We start from the raw sequence: 18915 nt of genomic DNA, 5'->3' as shown, positions 1-18915 counted from the left end.
CAAGCCCATGAGAAAATGCTCTGCATCACTTGCCATCAGGGAAATACAAATCAAAACTACAATGAGATACCACCTCACACCAGTGAGAATGGTAAAAATTAACAAGGCAGGAAACCACAAATGTTGGAGAGGATGCAGAGAAAAAGGAACCCTCTTACACTGTTGGTGGGAATGTGAACTGGTGCAGCCACTCTGGAAAACTGTGTGGAGGTTCCTCAAAGAGTTAAAAATAAATCTGCCCTACCACCCAGCAATTGCACTGCTGGGGATTTACCCCAAAGATACAGATGCAGTGAAACGCCAGGACACCTGCACCCCGATGTTTATAGCAGCAATTTCCACAATAGCCAAACTGTGGAAGGAGCCTCGCTGTCCATCCAAAGATGAATGAATACAGAAGATGTGGTCTATGTATACAATGGAATATTACTCAGCCATTTAAAACGACAAATACCGACCATTTGCTTCAATGTGGATGGAACTGGTGGGTATTATGCTGAGTGAAATAAGTCCATCGGAGAAGGACAAACATATGGTCTCATTCATTTGGGGAATATAAAAAATAGTGAAAGGAAAAAAAAATAGTGAAAGGGAATAAAGGGGAAAGGAGAAAAAATGAGTGGGAAATATCAGAAATGGAGACAGAACATGAAAGACTCCTAACTCTGGGAAACGAACAAGGTGTGGTAGAAAGGGAGGTGGGCGGGGGGTGGTGGGGGTGACTGGGTGACAGGCACTGAGGGGGGCACTTGATGGGATGAGCACTGGGTGTTATGCTATATGTTGGCAAATGGAACTCCAATAAAAATTTTTTAAAAAATGTTTAAATCTTAAAGAACTAAAAAAAGAAAAAAAAAGAATGGGGTGGCAGGTATTGGGGATAACATCCATTTAGCCTTCTGAGCTTTCTAGGCAGACTTGATGACCTTGCCCGCTCCAGCTGCCTTCCTCCTGTCCACTGCTTTCATGACACCCATAGCCACCATCTGTCTCATGTTACCTATAGCAAAATGGCCCACAGGAGGATAGTCAGAGAAGCTCTCAACACACATAAGATTGCCAGGAGTCATATTAACAATGGCAGCATGACCAGATTTCAAGAATTTGAGATGACCATCTTCCAGCTTCTTTCCAGAATAACTAATCTATCTTCTCCTACAGCTCAGCAAACTTGCAAGCAATGTGAGCTGTGTGACAATCTCACACAGGTGCATATCCAGCATTGATTTCGCCTCCATGATTCGGGATGATTACCTAAGCCATGAAGCCAGCTGCTTACATTGGTGGGTCATTTTTGCTGTCACAAGCCACATTGCCACAACGGACATCTCTGACAGATACATTCTTGACACTGAAACCCACAATGTCCCCAGGAAGACCCTCTCTGAAGACTTTATGGTGTATTTCATCAGACTTTACTTCTGTTGCAATGCTGACTGGAGCAAAGGTGACTACCATGCCAGGTTTATGAACACCAGTCTCCACTCAGCTCACAGTACCAATACCACCAATTTTGTAGACATCCTGCAGGGGCAGACACAAAGGCTTGTGAGTTAGATGAGTTGGTCGCAGAATGCAATCCAGAGATTCAAGCAGTGTGGTTCCACTGGCATTGCCATCTGAATGAGGGACTTTACTTTTTTTTAAGATTTTATTTATTTATTCATGAGAGACACAAAGAGAGGCAGAGACATAGGCAGAGAGAGAAGCAGGTTCCCTGCAGGAAACCCGATGTAGGACCCAATCCCGGGACCCCAGGATCATGCCCTGAGCTGAAGGCAGATACTCAACCACTAAACCATGCAAGTGTTCCAATGGGTAACTTTCCATCCCTTGAAACAAGGCATGTTAGCACTTGGCTGCGGCATGTTGTCACCATTCCAGTCAGAAATTGACACAAATGGTACCTGTGTCAGGTGTATAGCCAATTTTCCTCATATAGGTGTTGACTTCTTTAACAATTTATTCATATTGCTTCTGGCTACAGGGTGGCTCAGCAAAATCCATTTAACACCAATTAAAATTGCTGTACACCCAGTGTGTAAGCCAGAGGGGCATGTTCATGGGTCTGCCCATTCTTAGAGATCCCTGCTTCAAATTCACCAACACCAGTAGCAAAAATCAGGACAGCACAATCAGCCTGATATGTGCCTGTAATCATGTTTTCATTAAAATCTTTGTATCCTCAAATATTTTGATAGTTCTTTTGTCAATCCCACCACATTTGTAGATCAGATGACCAGTAGTGGTAGACACCCAAATCTATGTGTCCAATGATGACAATGTTGATATGAGTCTTTTCCTTTCCCATTTTGGTTTAGGTTTAGTGGGGGTTTTCATGACACCTGTGTTCTGGTGGCAAACTCATTGTGAAAAAGCTAGGCAAAGACTTCAAAACAACTATTTTAAACATACTCAAAAAGCTAAAGAAAACTCTGGGCCAAGAACTAAAGGGAACCAGAAAAACAACATGTGAACAAAAGGAAAATATCAACAAAGACATAGATGTACAAAATGGAACCAGGTAGAATTTCTAGAACTAAAAAGCACAATATTTGAAATGAAAACCTCAGCAGAGGTGTTTAACATCAGATATCAGCAGGCAGAAGAAAAAAATCAATAAACTTAAAGATACAACAATTGAAATTATCCAGTCTAAGTGGCAGAAAAAAAAGAAGAGAGACAAACAAGCAGAGCCAGGAGACCTGTGGAACACCACCAATTTGAACAAAATACTACATTTTAGAAGTACCAAAGAAAACAGAAAAGAATATTTAAATATTTTTTAAAAAATGTTTTTACTTACTAAATTTGAGATAGAGAAAGGGTGCACATGTCAAGAGGGTACAGAGGGAAAATGGGAGAGAGGGAGGGAGAATCTCAAGCAGGTTCCACGCTCAGTCCAGAGCCTGATGTGGGGCTGAATCTCACGACACTGAGATCATGACCTGAGCCAAAATCAAGAGTTGGACATTAAGCAACCGATCTACCCAGGTGCCCCTAACTATTCTTTCTAAGAATATTTTTTAAACAGTAGCTGAAAACTTCCCAAGTTTGATTATACATGAATCTAAACATTCAAGAAGTTCAATGGACTCCAGGTAGGATAACTCAAAGAGATCCAAGACACATTCTAATCAAACTGCCAAATACAAATACAAAGAATGTGTAAAGCAGCAAGAGAGAAGCAACTCAACACTAAGAAAAGATTTTCAATAAGTTAACAGTTGACTTCTCATCAAAAACCATGGAGGCCAAAAGGCAATGTAATGACATATTAAAGTACTAAAAGTAAAGTAATGCTGAAAGTCAAGAATTCCCTATCTAGCAAAAACCATCCTTCAAAAATGGAGGTAAAATTAAGACATGCTTAAGTAAATAAAATCTGAGGCTATTCATTGCCAACAGAACTGCCTTACAAGAAATGCTAAAGAAATTTCTTCAAGCTGAAATGAAAGGATACAAGACAGCAACCCAGAGCCTTATGAAGAAATAAAGATCTCTGGTAAAGGTAGTTATGCAGGTAAATATAAAAGCCAGTATATAGGGGCAACCCAGGTGGCTCAGTGGTTTAGTGCTGCCTTCAGCCCAGGGCATGATCCTGGAGACCCAGGATGGAGTCCCACGTCAGGCTCCCTGCATGGGGCCTGCTTCTCCCCCTGTCTGTGTCTCTGCCTCTCTCTCTTTCTGTGTCTCTCATGAATAAATCAAGTCTTTGGGAAAAAAAAAAGCCAGTACATAATATTATCAGTTTGTAACTCCTCTTTTTATTTCCTATATAATTCAAAAATCAAATGCATAAAAAGATAATTATAAATATATGTTAAAGGATACACAATGTACAAAGATACAACTTATGAGAAGAACAATATAATGTCCACTCAAATCAGATTTTGTAAATTTAGTACATTGATTTTATTCCCCAGGGTAACTACTAAGAAAATATGTAAAATGAATAAATAAAAGGAAATGATAAGAGAATAAAATAGTACAATACAAAAAAATCTATCAAACACAAAAGAAGAAATGAATGGAGAAAAAGAAAGGCAAAAGGGGTGTAAGACATACAGAAAATAAACAGCAAAACAGCAACAGTAAATCCTTTTTTTAAAAAGATTTTATTTATTTATTCATGAAAGACACAGAAAGAGAACAGCAGAGACGTAGGCAGAGGGAGAAGCAAGCTCCTGGCAGGGAGCCTGATGTGGGACTAGATTATGAGACCGCGGATCACGCCCTGAGCGAGGGGAAGGTGCTCAACCACTGAGCCACCCAGGCATCCTTAAAAGTAATTATTTTAAATGTAAATGGATTAAACTCTTTATCAAAAGGCAGAGGTTGGCAAAAGGAACTGAAAGTTATAGAAAGAAAAAGGATATTTCCTCCAAATAACGACCAAAAAAAAGCTAGAGTATCTAGCTATAACATTAGACAAACTAGAATTTAATCCAAAACCTGCTACAAGAAAGAAACAATGGCATTACATACACATATTTCTTACATTAATGCATAAATAATTTATAAATTATAAACATACACACAAAACAATAGAGCCCCATATATACGAAGCAAACATTGACAGGCTAAAAGACAGAATTAGAAAGTTGTACAATAATAGCTGAAGAGTTTAATAACCAAGTTTCAAAAATGTACAAAACATCTAGAAAAAAGATTAATAAGAAAATAGAGGTCTTGAACAATATCTTAAACCTAGACCTAAAAGACAAATATAGGACACTTCACTCTAGAGCAATTACACATTCTTCTCAAGTGCACATGGAACATTCTTCAAGACAGAACCTATACAGACCACAAAACCAGCCTCAGTAAATTAAAAAATATTGAAATCCTATGAAGTACATTCTCTAAGTACAATGGAATGAAGCTAGATTTCAATAAAAGAAGAAAAACTGGACATGAAAATTAAACAATGCACTCTTAAACAACCAAAGTTCAAAGAAAAAAATCACAAAGGAAATTAGAAAACAGAGAATGAATATGAAAACACAACAGGAACACCTGGGAGGATCAGTGGTTGAGCATCTGCCTTAGGCTCAGAGCATGATCCTGGGGTCCCAGGATCCGGGATCTGGCCCCACTTCGGGCTCCTACAAAGAGCCTGCTTTTCCCTCTGCCTATGTCTTTGCCTTTCTCTGTGTGTCTCACATGAATAAATGAACAAAATCTTTAAAAAAAGGAGGAAAGGTCTCAAACAGTAACCTACCTTTATACCTTAGAAATATCAGAAAAGAAGAGCAAACTAAATGCAAAGCTAGCAGAAGGAAGTAAATTCTAAAAATTAGAGTGGAGATATGTTATATAGAAAATAGAAAAAACGATGGAGCGTAACAGCGAAACCAAAATTGACTCCTTAGAAACATCAACAAAATCAAACAAACTTTATCTAGACTGAAAAATTAGAGAAGATGTAAATAACTGAAATTAATGGAAGATGAAACATTATTACCAACTTTACAGAAATAAAAAAGGTCATAAAAGAATATTATAAATACTTGTACACCCAAAAAATTAGCCAACTTAGATCAAATGAACAAATTCTTAACACAGACTACCAAAACTAACTCAAAAAGAAATTGAGATGGAGCTAGAAAGTATTATGCTAAGTGAAATATGTCAGAGAAAGACAAATACCATATGATTTCACTCATATGTGGAATCTAAGAAACAAAAGAAATGAAGAGAGTGGGGAATAAGAGAGAGAGGCAAACCAAGAAACAGGCTCTTAACTCTAGAGAACAAACTAATGATTATCAGACGGGAGGTGGATGGGGAAGTGGGTGAAATAGGTGATGGGAATCAAGGAATACACTTGTTGTGATGAGCACTGGGTATTGTACAGAAGTGTTGGATCACTATATTGTATAACTGAAACTAGTATTACACTGAATGCTAAATAACTATAATTTAAATAAAAACTTAAAAAATAGTTGAACAGATAAAGAAGATGTGGTATAGAGAATTAAAAATTAGCCATTCCCACCAACAGTTCAAGAAGGTTCTCCTTTCTCCACATCCTCTCCAACACTTGTTGTTTCCTATCCTATTAATTTTCACCATTCTCACTGGTGTGAGGTGGTATCTCATTGTGGTTTTGATTTGTATTTCCCTGATGGCAAGTGATGCAGAGCATTTTCTCATGGGCTTGTTGACCATGTGTAAGTGTTCTTTGGTGAATTTTCTGTTCATGTCTTCTGCCCATTTCGTGATTGGATTGTTTGTTTCTTGGGTGTTGAGTTTAAGAAGTTCTTTACAGATCTTGGATACTAGCCCTTTATCTGACATGTCATTTGCAAATATCTTCTCCCATCCTGTAGGTTGTGTTTTAGTTTTGTTGACTATTTCTTCTGCTATGCAAAAGCTTTTTATCCTGATTAAGTCCCAATAGTTCATTTTTGCTTTTGTTTCCTTTGCCTTCACAGATGTATCATGCAAGAAGTTACTATGGCCAAGTTCAAAAAGGGTGTTGCCTGTGTTCTCCTCTAGGATTTTGATGGATTCTTGTCTCACATTTAGATCTTTTATCCATTTTGAGTTTATCTCTGTGTATGGTGTAAGAGAATGGTCTAGTTTTATTCTTCTGCATGTGGCTGTCCAATTTTCCCAGCACCATTTATCGAAGAGGCTGTCCTTTTTCCAGGGGATAGTCTCTCCTCCTTTGTCAAATATTAGTTGACCATAGAGTTGAGGGCCCATTTCTCAGTTCTCTATTCTGTTCCATTGCTCTAGGTGTCTGTTTTTGTGCCAGTACCACACTGTCTTGATGACCACAGCTTTATAGTACAACTTGAAATACAGCATTGTGATGCCCCCAGCTCTGGTTTTCTTTTTCAATATTCCCCTGGCTATTTGGGGTCTTTTCTGATTCCACACAAATCTTAGATTATTTGTTCCAACTCTCTGAAGAAAGTCCATGGTATTTTGACAGGGATTGCAGTGAATATGTAAATTGCCGTAGGTAGCAGAGACATTTTCACAATATTAATTCTTCCAATCCATGAGCATGGAATATTTTTTCATCTCTTTGTGTCTTCCTCAATTTCTTTCAAAAGTGTTCTGTAGTTTTTAGGCTATAGATCTTTTACCTCTTTGGTTGGGTTTATTCCTAGGTACCCTATGTTTTTGGGTGCAATTGTAAATAGGACTGATTCCTTAATTTCTCTTTCTTCAGTATCATTGTTAGTGTAAAGAAATGCCACTGATTTCTGGGCATTGATTTTGTACTCTGCCACATTGCTGAATTGCTGTATGAGTACTAGGAATCTTGTGGTGGAGTCTTTTGGGTTTTCTATGTACAGTGTCATGTCATCTGCAAAGAGGGAGAGTTTGACTTCTTCTTTGCCAATTTGAATCCTTTTTATTTCTTTTTGTTGTCTAATGCTGAGGCTATGACTTCTAGTACTATGTTGAATGTCAGTGATGAGAGTGGACATCCCTGTTGTGTTCCTAATCTTAGGGGAAAGGCTCTCAGGTTTTCCCCACTGAGAATGGTATTTGCTGTGGGCTTTTCATAGATGGCTTTTAGGATACTAAGAAATGTTCCCTCTATCCCTATACTCTGAAGAGTTTTGATCAGGAATGCAAACTGGTACAGCCAGTCTGGAAAGCTGTGTGGAGGTTCTTCAAAGAGTTAAAAATAGAGCTACCCTGTGACCCAGCAATTGCACTACTGGGGACTTACCCCAAATATACAGATGTAGGGAAACATCAGGACACTTGCACCCCAATGTTTATATAGCAGCAATGTCCACAATAGCCAAACTGTGGAAGGAGCCTCAATGTCCTTCAACAGATGAATAAAGAAGATATATATATATATACACACACACAATGGAATATTATTCAGCCATTAGAAAGGACGAATACCTACCATTTGTTTCGACTTGAATGGAACTGGAGGGTATAATGCTGAGTGAAGTAAGTCAATTGGAGGACAATGATCATATGGTTTCATTCATACAGGGAATATAAGAAATAGTGAAAGGGGTTTTAAGGTAAAGGAGGGGAAATGAGTGGGAAAAATTAGAGAGGTAGTGGAAGGGGAAGTGGGCGGGAGGATGGGGTAACTGGGTGATGGGCACTGAGAAGGGCACTTGATGAGATGAGCACCGGGTGTTATAATATATGTTGGCAAACGGAACTTGAATTTTAAAAAAATAATAAATAAATAAATAAATAAATAAATAAATAACTAGGGCAGCCCGGGTGGCTCAGTGGTTTAGTGCCGCCTTCAGCCCAGGGCCTGATCCTGGAGATCCGGGATCGAGTCCCATGTCGGGCTCCCTGCATGGAGCCTGCTTCTCCCTCTGCCTGTGTCTCTGCCTCTCTCTCTCTCTCTCTCTCTCTCTCTCTCTGTGAGTATGTCTCATGAATAAATAGATGAAATCTTTAAATAAATAAATAAATAGATAACAGCCATAAAAAAGAATGAGATCTTGCCATTTGCACCAATGTGTATGGACCTAGGAGTAATTATGCTAAGTGAAATAAGTCAAAGAAAGGTAAATACCATATGATTTTACTTATACATGGAATCTAAAAAACAGAGAACAAACTAGCAGTTGCCAAAGGGGAGGTGGAAGATGAGCAAAATAGATAAAGGAGATTTAAACATACAAACTTAAGAGTTATAACATACATAAATCTCAGAGATGAAAATAAGCATAAGGAATATAGTCAATAATACTATAATAATGTATGGTAACAGATGGTGACTACACTTATTCTGGTGAACACTGAATAATATATAACATTGTGGAATCACTATGTTGTACACCTGAAACTAAGATAACTTCATATGTGAATTATATTTCAATACTTAAAGAAAAAGAAAAAAGAAATAGAGAATCTGAACAAGATTTTAACAAGAAACTGAATTAGTCATAAAAAAAAACTCACAAAAAAGTAAAATCTATAATCAGATAGCTTCATTGGCAAATTCTACCAAATATTTAAAGAAAACTTTAACACCAATTCTTCTCAAACTCTTCCAAAAGTAGAAGATGAGGTCACACAACCTAATTCATTCTATGAAGCCAATATTATCCTGATACCAAAACCAGACAAAGACAAACAAGAAAACTACAGACCAATACTCCCTATAAAAAACAGATGCAAAAAAATCTCAACAAAATACTGGCAAACTAAATCCAATAGTATACTAAAAGGATTATACACCATGACGTGGTGAAATTTATCCCAGGAATGCAAGAATGGTTCAACATAAGAAAATTAATTGATATAACAGGCCACATTAACAGAACAAGAAGCAAAAGCCATGTGATCATCTTAATTGTTATACAAAATACATATGACAAAGTCCAACACCCTTTCATGATAAATGCATTCAGAAATTAGGAATAGAAAGAAAACTTTCTTAACATGATAAAAATTATTTATGAAAAACTCACACCTAACTCAATACTCAATGGTGAAAGATTAAAAGCTCTTCCTCCAAGATCAGGTAGAAGATAAGAATGTTTGCTTTCATCACTTCTATTCAACTTGGTACCAGAAGCCAATGCCAGAGTAATCAGGTAAGGAAAAGAAATAAAATGCATCCAAATTTGAAAGGAAGAAAAAAAATTATGTCTGTTTCAGATGATGTGATCCTCTATATAAAGTCTTGAAGAATCTACAAATAAAATATTAGAGCTAATAAATGAGGTCAGCAAAGTCTTAGGGTACAAGATGAACAAAAAAATTGTTTCTATATAATCATAATGAACAATCTGAAAAGGAAATTAGTAAAACAATTTATAATACCATCCAAAATAATAAAATGTCTAGGAATAAATTTAACCAAGTAAATGAAAGACATGTACGTAGACAACATTGATGAAGGAAATTTAAAAAGACCTAAATAGGGATGCTTGGCTTTGTTGGTAAAGCATGTAACTCTTGATCTCAGGGTCATGAGTTCAAGCCCCACATTGAGGGTAGAGTTTATTTTTAAAAATAAAAGGGAAAAAAGATCTAAATAAATGGAAAGACAACTTGTGTTCCCGAATTGGAAGACTCAACAATATCGTGATGGCATTGCCACGTAAAGCACTCTACAGACTCAGTAAAATCCTTAACAAAATTTCAACAGCCTTTTGAGCAAAAATGGAAAAGTTGATCCTCAAATTCATATGAAATTACAAGGGGCCCCAAATAGCCAAAATATTCTAGAAAAGGTAAACAAAGTTGAAGGACTCACACATCCCAGTTTCAAAACTTACTATAAAGCTATGGTTGGTACTGGCATAAGGACAAACTAATAGCTAGTGGAATAGAATTGAGAATCCAGAAGTAAACCCATACATCTATGATGAATTTATTTTTGACAATGGTGCCTAGACCATCTAATGGGAAAATAACAGTTTCTTCGACAAATAGTACTGGGACAACTGTATATCTACATGCAAAGGAATAAAGTTGTATCTCTACCTCATGACATTTACAAAAACTAATTCAAAATGGATCAATGACCTAAATACAAAATCTAAAACTATAAAAATCTTGTAAAAAATCATGGGAGTAAATCTTCATGATGTTGGATTTAACAATGGAATCTTAGATATGACACCAAAAGTATGAGCAACAACACCAAAAAGTAGACAAATTGGACTTCATGAAAATTAAAAACTTTTGTGCATAATAGGATATTATTAAGAAAGTGAAAAGATGACCTACAGAACGGGAGAAAATATTTGCAAATCATGTATTTGTTTAGTATCCAGAATATATACAGAAGTCTTATAACTCAGCAAGGAAAAGACTAACAATCCAATCAAAAAATAGGCAAAGGCCTTGAATAGATAATTTCCCAAAGAAGATATGCAAACAGGGAACAATCACATGAAAAGATGTTCAACATCACTGGTGATTAAAGAAAATGTAAATCAAAAAAAAAAAAACTACGATGAAGAATTTCTTCATGAACAAAATAAGATGGCCATAGTAATAATAATAGATGGCAATAAAACAAAATTTAAAAAAGATGGAGGAATTGGGATGCTCATGCATTGCTGATAAGAATGTAAAATGGTTCAGCCCTGTAAAAAACAGCTTGGTGGCCTCTCAAAAAGACAGGATTACCATATGGCCCAGTAATTCTACTCTTAGGTATATAACCCAAAGTATTGGAAACAAGTATTCTCTCTCTCTCTCTACACACACACACACACACACACACACACAATGTTCATAGCAGTATTATTCACAATTGCTTAAGGGAAAACAGCCCAAATGTCCATCAGTAGATGTATGGATAAATAAAATGTAGTATATTCATAAATGCAATATTATTCAAATATAAAAATGAAGTGGTGGTAGATGATATGATGGGGATGAACCTCAAAAACATCATTCTAAATGAAAGAAATCTGTGAAAGAAGAAATGAAAACACCTTTTTAAGTGAAAGAAGCTAGACACAAAAGGTCACGTAATGTAGGATTCCATTTATATGAAATATCTGGAATAGGTTAATAGGCTCTGTCTCCACAGAGACAAAATGCAGATTGGCGGTTTCTAGAGGCTGGAGGGGAGGGGTGGAAATAGGGAGAAACTGCTCAAGTATGAGGTTCTATTTTGGAACATTAAAAATGTCTGGATCCAGATAAAGGTGGTGGTTGCATAGCATGGTGAATGTACTACATGTCACTAAATTATTCATGTTAAATGGTTAATTTTATATTATGTGAATTGTATAGTTATGTGAATTTTACATTATGTGAATGTAACAATAAATTCACGTAATACATGAAATTTGTGAATGAAATTCACAACAAATTTTTTAAAGAATTGAACCAGAATCCTATGTGCTGTACACAAAATAACTCTAAATGGTTCAAAAGCTAAACGTATCAAATATATAGAAGAAAATAAGTGAAACTGAGAACTTGCATGTAGTTAAAGGCTTCTTATACATGACCAAAAAGCAATAATAATAAAAGACAAAATAGTTAAACTCAACTTCATCAAAAATTTTAAATACCTGAATTGAAACATACTGTTAAGGAAAATAAAATACAACCCACAGAATTATAAAACTACTGTGTGTGTGTGTGTGTGTGTGTGTGTGTGTGTGTACACATTTGACAAAGAATATGTATCCAGAATACAAAATTTTTTAATTTATGAAGATAATACACTTTTTTAAATAGGAGAAGATTACAGAAGACACTTCACAAAAGAAGATATCTGAACGGCCAACAACTACATGAACATATGTTCAGCATCAGGAAAATCAAAATAAAACAAGGTACTCCAACATATCCACTAGGATGGCTATGATTAAAAAGATCCAATACACTGCTGGTGGGAATGTAAAATAGTATAATTACTTTGACAAATATTTCAGCAGTTTCTTGTGAAGTTAAACACATTATACACTCCATTCCTCTATATCTACCCAAAAGAAATGAAAATTATGGGTATAAAATGACTTGTACACAAATGTTCATAGTGAAAGATAGCAGATCAGTGGCTTCCAGGGTACCAAGACAGGGCAAGATTTTACTGGAAAGGGACAGAGGTGAACTTTTGGGGGGTAATGAAACTATTCAATACCTTACCTATTGTCGGTGTATACATTTGTCAAAATTCAGGAACTGTACACTTAAAATGGATGCAGTTTATTGTATGTAAAATATTTTACATACAATAAATATATTGAAATATAAATTGAAATTTTGAAATAAAAATTTTGAAATAAAAATATTTCAAAAAAATTTGATTTAAAAAAAAAATAGAAGGGAGGGCAGCCTGATTTGGGACTTGGACCTCTTCAGTAAGATTTCCACAGGCAACTCCCATGAGGGACGCTTCACTGAGGTCCCTGTTTGCGCCAAGGAATGCGGAGGCAAAACATTGTTGGAATAGCTAAGTTATTCACTTGTTCCCTTAAATTTACTAAATGGCATGCTGTATTTCCTGAAATATTCAAAGTATTTATTTAAATTTCCTTTGGGTAGAAATTAGTTTAGAAATAATAAACTTACATATATGTAACATATGCATACCAATATACATACACATACTGTAATTATCAAAATATTTAGTTTTAACCCAATAAATAATTTAATATTTAAAAACCTTAAGAAGCTTCCTAGGAAATCAAAGTGCTCAAAGCAGTTTTAACAGTTCTCCCCTATGACTACAGATAAACTTGCTTTCTTGTTTATGCATTACTTTTAATTTTTCCTTTATAACTACTTCCATTTCCCCATTTTCCCGTCTCTTTTGGTCCATTTCATCTCTAGTCAGATCACACTATTTAAGGAATTGTATCTGTTTTTTAAATATACCAAATATTGGTGTATGAATATTTAACTGACATAGGTCTAGCCAATACCTTTAGAAATAGACTAAAAAAGTTCTTTTATCTTTCTACTTTGTGGTAAAGACCAAAGATGAAGAAAAATAATCAAAAAGGAAAAACAAATTACTATACTTAAGGAAAAGCAATTAGATTTCACTGAATTGTATTAAAAGAGACTACAGATCCTGTGGAAAATTAGAGTTATCAATTATTTAACACTTACTATGTGGTACATATTAAGACACTTTAGGTTAGCATTATTAGCCTAATTAGTAGGTGGAAGAGTTATGACTTAAACCAAGCCTGATGTCAATGGCCATGCTCTAAAACAAATCATTACACTCTTCTACTAGAGTAACTTTAGAACCAACTATTGAAGGGGCTCTGTACTGCCATTAAAAGAGAAGAATTTGTCCTGCTTACTGCAAACACTAAAATGCTAAAGTAGTCTATCATTCCAACTCCAGGCCCCTTGGTGTCCAGGCTAAACTATTGCAGCATTCTCTCTTTACCCCAATTCTGAAATGTAACCTAACTTCCAAATTCTGCTCCTTCCACTAATTTGCTTTGATAAAGTGCTACATTAAAGCAACAATGAGAAGGAGCTAAACGTACCTCCCACACTACTCTTTGACTACCTGACAAAGGAATGGCTTTAAAGAGGATGCAGAATCTTTAAAGAGGATGGATGTAACATGTCTAATGGCATGCCGCCCTCACTGTACCTAGCTGCAATCACCTATACCATCTTCTAAACAAAATCAGAAAAATCTCCATCCTCTCAGTAATACAAACCCTAAGAGTGTACCTCCCTTCTACAACTCCGTCTCTTTCAGCTAGGTTGGAGTCAACTCTCAACCACTGAGGCTGACACAATTTTCTTCTTTTTCAAATTATAACTTGGGGGTAGGTATCGGGACAGCAACAGGAAATATGATTCAATATTTCCAATCAATATTGGGATAAAAAGCATAAACTACTTAAAATGATTTTATTAAGTCTTTGGAATAAATTATAAAACTCACAAGTAATTAAAAACTAAAACACATTTTTGAAGCGTTTAGTAAAGAGTAACTACATGTTTTACAAATCCTGAATATCCTAATTCAACTACAAAACACTCAATTAAAACATAAAGATTTAAAATTCTTTTTTTTAAGTAGGCTCCACACCCAATGTGGAGCCCAATGTGGGGCTGAGATACAACCCTGAGATAAAGACCTGAGCTGACATCAAGAGTCAGACACTCAACCAACGGAGCCACTCAGGCACCCCTGAAATTCCTTTTTTTCTTAACCAGGAAGGAATTTGTATTTTATAGCAACTTTGGTGTCAATTTATCTAAAGATTTTGGATACATTCACAAGAACCTAAAATAAAATCATAGGTTTCATACATATATTACATATTTTGCTCCAAATATAAGTGAAAAAGTTGGATCCAGTATTCAAAATATCACTTTTTTTAGCATTGACAAAGTAAAAATGGAAAGGTGTTTGTTACTCAGTGGAGGGAAAAGATAAGGAGAATACATGTTACACTTTACATGAAAGAGTACAAAGTAAAGATGACTCCTCTTCATTGTGTTCAATGACAGAATTATTACTGGTTTTAGGTTATTCTGTCAGCCTCTGGAATTTTCTACTTAAAAACCCACTGAAGTTCTATTCTAGAAAAGCAGGTAAAGGAAAACTCTAAAATTAATATGAAATGTTTATTAAAATAATAAAATCTTGTTTTAGTTTCATTAATTCACCTAGCCTTTTTTCCTTTAATAATGATGGTATAAAAATAGTTAACTCTAAAATATGTTAACCTGTTTAAATCCAAAAATGTTAAAATATACAGTAGTAAACTAATATTCAATATTTTTAAAACATTTTTATTGCAAAAGTAATAAACATTTACTATAGATAGCTGAGGAAATACAGGTAAAAAAAATCCTGTAATTTCACTGTCATACTCTAAGTCTTTTTTTCTCTATTAATTTGGAATAAACATTTATCATGGAGATGAAATGTTAGGCCCTCAAGTATCCTACCCAAAATGAACCAAGTTAATGTTCCTAGTAGTACACATTTCTATTAATTGTGATGTAAACAGAACCTATTTCTAGACTCTTGTTTTCCAAAATAATTTACATTTCTATTAATGTTTAAACCCAATAAAAATCTTTATAGAATTTTTAAGTACTATGAGGTAAGAATACAGATGGAAAAGTAGACAGGTTAAGAAAAATTAAGAAAAGGTTATAATCTGAAATGATTTAATCCCTTCCACCTCTTGAATATTTTCAGTTTTATTCAGATTAAATCAGGACCTGATTTTAAAACTTTCAGTTTTATTCAGATTAAATCAGGACCTGATTTTAAAACAAAGCCAGGAAAAAATAAAATATAAAATAAAATAAAATAAAATAAAGCCCGGGAACGCTAAGTGAAATAAATTGGACAAAGATAAATACTACGTGATTTCACTTATATCTGTTACCTATAAAACAAAACATGAATAAACAAACAAAAAGCAGAATCAGACCTATAAATACAAAGATGAAACTGATGGATGCTAGAGGAGAAGAGGGTAGGGGAATGGGCAAAATGGGTGAAGGGGGGTAGGAGATGCAGGCTTCCAGTTATAGAATGAATAAGTCATTGGAAGAAAAGGTACAGCATATGGAATATAGTCAATGGTGTTGCAGTAGTGTTGTATGGTAACAGATGGCAGCTACACTTGTGAGCAGAGCATAACCATAAGAGTTATTGAATCCCTATGTTGTATACCTGAAACAAATGTAACATTATATGTCAACTCTACTCAAATAAAAACAAACAAAACCTGGGTAAATAATGTTTACAATGTCTCTTGAAAATCAGAAAGACCTGATTTTGAACTCACCATTGTTTTTTAGCATACTGACAAATTCAAATTGTAATGATTTAACCATTTGGAGAAAAAAATATTTCCCTTTTCTTACGTGTGTATCATGAAGTAGAGGGGAAAAATGAGAATATCGGTGCGAAAATCTATTAAGAAACAGGTAAGTTTATAAGACAATGTTTTTTACATAAATGTTGTCAGTCTATAAATTAAAATATGTCAGTCAAATTAGTCAGGAAAACAAATCCAAGCCCCTGAAGATGAAACTCTTTTCCAATCTCTAAGAAAGGTGACCTTTTTCAGTTTAGTCTCATTTGTTATTTTTACAACATTAGTTTGTGGTTTTTTCCATTATACAGTATACACAAATGAAGGCATGAAGGCAGTGATAAGGTCTAATAAGCTTGTGACATTACAAAAAGAAGTCTACTGCAACTGTGGAGAAAAATGAAATGCCCAAACAGGCTGTAAAAGATAAGCAAGCAAATAGAATTGAGAGAGCAAGAAATGAATTTATCCACTATTAACCAAATTACTATAAATTGAGTATACTCATTCTGAAATAAAATCATCTTTAAAAATTAAAAACCCGGGAATTCAACTGACCATAAGAACTAGGAGAAAAAAGCTGTTATTTTCCTTCTTCCAAAATGTATCCAGTATATCTTCAGGGAGTGAGGGGAATGGAAGATGGGGAAATCCACAACCTATGGAGATAGATTTTACCAGATAGTGGAAACTTTCAACATACCCACATGTGAAGAAAGTATACAGCTTATTTTACAAATCACAACATAATAAGAATTGACTCTTTCACTTTGAAAAAAAAAAAAACAATGAAAATTAACATGACCTCAAAGCCAGGGCAAATTGGCTCATTAACAGCCAGCTAGGAAAACTACTCAGAAGGGATACCAAAGCTTAATAAATGCTTCACATTTCAAAAGACTTCCTGAAACTAAATTAACTCAGAATGGGTAAGGCCATTTTAAATAGGGTCATTGTTCAAGCATTTCTCCTACAAAGTCAAAATGAAAGAAGGTAGAAAAAGAGTCTTCCTCATTTCAAAATAATTGTATTTTTAAAATATTTTTATCAATGGCCAAATCTGGGACCTCTTATAGCTGAATTCTTTGTTTCCTACAATATTATCAAATAAGACAGTTAAATAAACAGAAAATAAAAACTATCATAATTATCCTAATTTCTCATCCCTTAAACTTCACAGGCAAGATAAGAAATAGCTCTATATTATTATTAAAGGGATAGTATGAGTATGACAAAATTAATTAATCCTAAAGACTTTACTTTCCACTAATTATATGAAAGGCTTTCTGCTAGATGATGTGAAGTATAGAAGTAGAAAATGATCACTGCTCTGAGATAACTCTTATATTGTAGATTTAGATAGATAAATGGATGGATAGATACATAGGTAGAGACATAGGTAAATAGATGACAAAATCTAGTTTTAGAAGTCTTTGCAAAGGAAATAATCTGAAATTCAAATATTTTTGTTCAAAAATTTTGACAGCTGTGTTAAAAAATAAAAGCAGGCTATGGGTAGCCCTGGTGGCGCAGCGGTTTAGCGCCGCCTGCAGCCCAGGGTGTGATCCTGGAGACCCGGGATGGAGTCCCACATTGGGCTTCCTGCATGGAGCCTGCTTCTCCCTCTGCCTGTGTCTCTGCCTCTCTCTCGCTCTCTCTGAATGAATAAATAAATAAATCTTTAAAAAAAAATAAAAAAATAAAGTCAGGCTATGTTGGATCGTTATTGGACTTACCCTCTTGCCATAAACTACCAGAAAACTGCAAAATATGTGGAACAAATATTTTCAGACATTGGGAAAAGTTAGCAAAGACTGTGGTCTCAACATTTATTTTAAACTTTCTCCTGAAGGCCCTAACAATAAGATAGAGGAGAAAAAAGAGTGCAGAGTAGAATAAAAGAAGTAAATACATCCTAATTCACAAAATACATAAGGACATTTTCAGATAATTCTAAGTAATCCATAAAAGAGCTACCAGAAATAGTAAAATAATTTAGCAAGGTCACAGCATACAAGTCAATAAAAACATCAATTGTATTTCTATATACTATCAATAAACAACTGAAAAAAGAAAAAAAATGCCATGAATAATACTATTCAAACACTTGAATTCTAGGGATGAATTTAACAAAGTATATATAAGACCTACACACTGAAAAATACAAAACATTAGAGAGAGAAATTAAAGAAGACCTTAATGAACAAACATATATAATGTTCATTCATTAGAATGCTGAATACTATTAAGACATCAATTTTCCCCCCAAATGATCTGCAGATTAAACACGATAACATTCAAAATTCCAGTTTTATTTGTATGAATTGAAAAGCTAATTATAAAAGTTATATAGAAATGCAAAAGAAGATTAGGAAGAAAAGGAGGAAGAGGAAGAGAAGATGGAGGAGAAGGAAATGAACCAAAAATTTGAAAAAGAGCAAATCTGGAGAATTTGCACTACTAATCCTTATTATAAAACTATAGTAATGAAGATAGTGTGGTATTAAGAATATAGACATAAGTTGATAGAACAGATTAGAGTCCAAAAATAGTCTCATACATATATGGTTTGTTAATTTTCAACAAAGGTACCAAGGTAATTCAATGTGGGAAGAGATCATCTTTTCAATAAATGGTGCTGGAACTAGCTAAACAAATGGGAAAA

General features: G+C 34.8%; 1 protein-coding gene and 1 pseudogene across 3 annotated transcripts in view; both read right to left on the bottom strand.

Moving 5' to 3' along the window:
* Positions 1 to 18915, bottom strand: part of COL4A5 (collagen type IV alpha 5 chain) — a 266238-nt gene that overhangs the window by 230748 nt on the left and 16575 nt on the right. The gene's annotated exons all lie outside the window — the stretch shown is intronic.
* Positions 909 to 2311, bottom strand: LOC125754646 (elongation factor 1-alpha 1-like; annotated as a pseudogene).

This window comes from Canis lupus, chromosome X (genome assembly GCF_003254725.2).
Source record: "Canis lupus dingo isolate Sandy chromosome X, ASM325472v2, whole genome shotgun sequence".
Taxonomy (NCBI): Eukaryota; Metazoa; Chordata; class Mammalia; order Carnivora; family Canidae; genus Canis; species Canis lupus.
Note: the sequence above shows the minus strand (reverse complement) of the source record. Positions and strands in the feature narration are given on the sequence as shown.